Source organism: Fukomys damarensis, unplaced genomic scaffold, assembly GCF_012274545.1.
Source record: "Fukomys damarensis isolate Sample0158 unplaced genomic scaffold, DMR_v1.0_HiC HiC_scaffold_38, whole genome shotgun sequence".
Classification (NCBI taxonomy): domain Eukaryota; kingdom Metazoa; phylum Chordata; class Mammalia; order Rodentia; family Bathyergidae; genus Fukomys; species Fukomys damarensis.
In genome coordinates, this window is record NW_022900950.1 from 22,089,765 (window position 1) to 22,092,946 (window position 3,182).

Sequence of the window (3,182 nt, forward strand, 5' to 3'; positions counted from 1 at the left end):
AAAAAAAAAAAAAAAAAAAAAAAAAAAAAAAAAAAAAAAAACCCAACACGGATTCTCCACCTTCTCCCTTTTGAGATTTAACTCAGTAGGTTTGGAAGTGGAGCTCTGGATTTTGATCAAAACTGTAGCGCTGTTCAAGATGAACTAGAAGAATTTAAAGGTATCTTAGAGACTGGCTCATATGAGTTTCACATTTGCATATGATCCTTATTCAGATAAAACTACTTTGGAAGTTGATGATTTGAGGCTGGCTTTTAGCAGTATGAATGCACCCTTTTGACCCAAATTCATCCACTGTTAATCTTGGACTTCCAGAATATTATCCTTTGATTGCTCTGTTACTGTTTTATTAGGGGCAAAATTCAGAAGTCTTATGAGTAAAATCTTAAAATTTTGTACTAAAATCTCTAGGAAAATGGAAAGCAGATATAGGCTAATGAATTAAGAAACTGAAATTCTAATAAGACTTCCCTAGAGGAGCTTTAAGGATTACTGCTAGGCCCACACAACCAGAGATTGGGATTTGTTGGATTGAGGATATGAACTTGGCATTATAGCTTTCTCATCTCTTAATGTGCAGCCAGAGTTGAGACTCTTGGATGTGGGGGTGATGGAATATCTGTAAGGGGTTTTTTCATGCCTTAGAAGTCCTAAGAAACCCAATCCATTGTCAAAGCAGATCTACTTCACAAGGAATGTTTCTTCTCAGGGAGAACTTGCACAGTAATCTTGATAAGCACTGACAGTCTTAATAGCAGAGGCAACTTCTTTAACCCTAGAGCAGCAGTTAGTACTAGAAAAGGATAACAGGACACCATACTGGGTCAAATCCAGGATATGTTCAGAGTGCTGAAAACATTAGTTACTGTAGCATGCTAGGTTAGAAGGTAGTTGCTGAAATCTTAAGCTAGTGGCTCTCAAACTTGTCTGCGCATTGGAATCAGTTCAAGGACTCAGAGCTTCTCTTATACAGCCAAACTTGAGAAAACCAGTTCAGTATTTGCTGTACAAAGGTTGTGATCAATTGTCATAGCACTGATACAAAGAACAAGTAAATCTCACGAATTTTGACAGTTTGTACTGTTATTTAAAGATTCCTTCAGCAGGGCTTGGGGTTTAGCTCAGTGGTTCTGCTACCTGCCTCACTAAGCGCAAGTACCTGAGTTCAATCCCTGGGACCAAAAATGATTCCTTTATCAGATTATATCAGTAGCTATTTTAGGAAAATGGTGTAAGAGGACATTGATTTTTTTTATAATTGTTCTCTAGTCCAGTTGTGACTATTACAGAACGTACTGATAAAACTGACAAGATCTATTTGATAGAGACAGGAATTAAACTCATGGTTTATCAAAGGGTTAGCCCTTTTCTAGTTTTATTCTTCACAAGTGTGTTGAGACATTTATATTTTTTCCTTTTGTGGGTTTTAAAGAGGACAATTTGTAGACTATAATACTATGTTATATATACTGCAGTAGTCCTGCTTATCTAAGGGGGATATGTTCCAGAGTGCCCAGTGGTTACCTGACAGTGGACGGTACTAAACCCCATATATACTGTTTCTTCCTGTACATACATACTCATGATAAATTTTAATTTATAAATTAGGCACAGTAAGATTAATATCAGTATCTACTCATAATAAAAACCATAGTTGTATTCTGCAAGGTATTAAAATTTTGATTTCTGGCACTTTCTATTAAATATTTTCAGACTATGGTTGGTTTTTGGTAACTGAAGCTAAGGAAAGCCAAACTGTAGATAGGACTACTGTAAATATTGGTAAATACTAATGATTTAATTTCTACCATTTGTAGACTTTTTTTGCAGTGGGATATATTTTTACTTCTAAAAATATCAACTGAAAACGTTGCTGGTCTTGTATCACACCTCTGATTGAATTTTCCAGTAGGTTATCTGAAATTGCTTTCTAAAAACCCAAACAGATTATGAGTTATCAGAATATTAGGTATTTTCAATGTAACCATAGAGTTAAAAACATACTGTTTTTAAACTGGAAGAAAAATATTATTATTGCCTTCTACTCCAGGCATATTGGGTAGTTTTACTGTAGCTGTACCATTAAATAATTTTATGAAAGGAAAAATACTTCAAGGTTTGATACTCCAGGAGGCCAGTCTCCTTTTTAATGAAGAGACAGGTGACATTGCCAGAATCAAGTGGGAGCTCACTCTTCTCCAGTTGTTCTAAGAGTTAAGTATGGATCTGACTTGAAATAATTATTAAAACATTGCAGGGTCTCACCCCAGGACTTATGACTTAACAGGATTATAGTGGGATACAAAAATTTACATTTCTGTGAAATTCCCAGGTGATGCTACTGTTCTAGGGACCACACTTGGACAGTTACTTCTTAAAAAGCAACATCTGTGAAGATTTAGAGATACTCAAGGATGAATAAAAATGTACTGGACTTACCAGTTATCCTGTGATGAGCTTGATTCACCTGTTGTTGTAGTAATAATTTTCTATAAAGAGAAAACACTACACACACACACACACACACACACACACACACACACATATAAATTGTTTTTTAAAAACTTTAGAAGCTCGTCTGTATACACCTTTCTAAACTGATTGGGGATTTGCAGGCTTTTTCCATATCACAAAAATAATAAACAGGTTTTAGGCACTCACTCAGAATGTTTGTTAGGGTTAGGCTCATAATACAACCATGTGTAATGTATCTCTCATTCAGCTTTTGAGCCAAAAACAAAATCCATGAACTAGAACATATTGTTTGCTACATTCACTACTGGCAGTCACAATATGCTGTTTCTGTTTTCTTCTAACTCTGGAAAAATTTCCTGTGTGATTGTGTTAACAATGAACAACTGTGTCATAAAAAAATTAAACTCAGTAAGTCTAAAAATCTTGTAATAACCCTCTTTGTCCTTTGACTTCCTCACATCCCTGTAGTCTTTCTTCCTTCTTTCTATGTCATAAACTCTAGCCCATCACAGTAACCACTAAACAATAGTCTCAACTTGCCATTGACCCATCACTGTATCTGAAAAGAAACTATTTTCTTGCTTCTTATTCCAATTGCCTTTTTTTAAAAGATAGAATCTTGCCATGTAGCCCAGGCTAGCTTCAAACTTCCCAGTGCTAGGGTTACAGACATATGCCATCATGCCCAGCTTATTCCACATAAATTA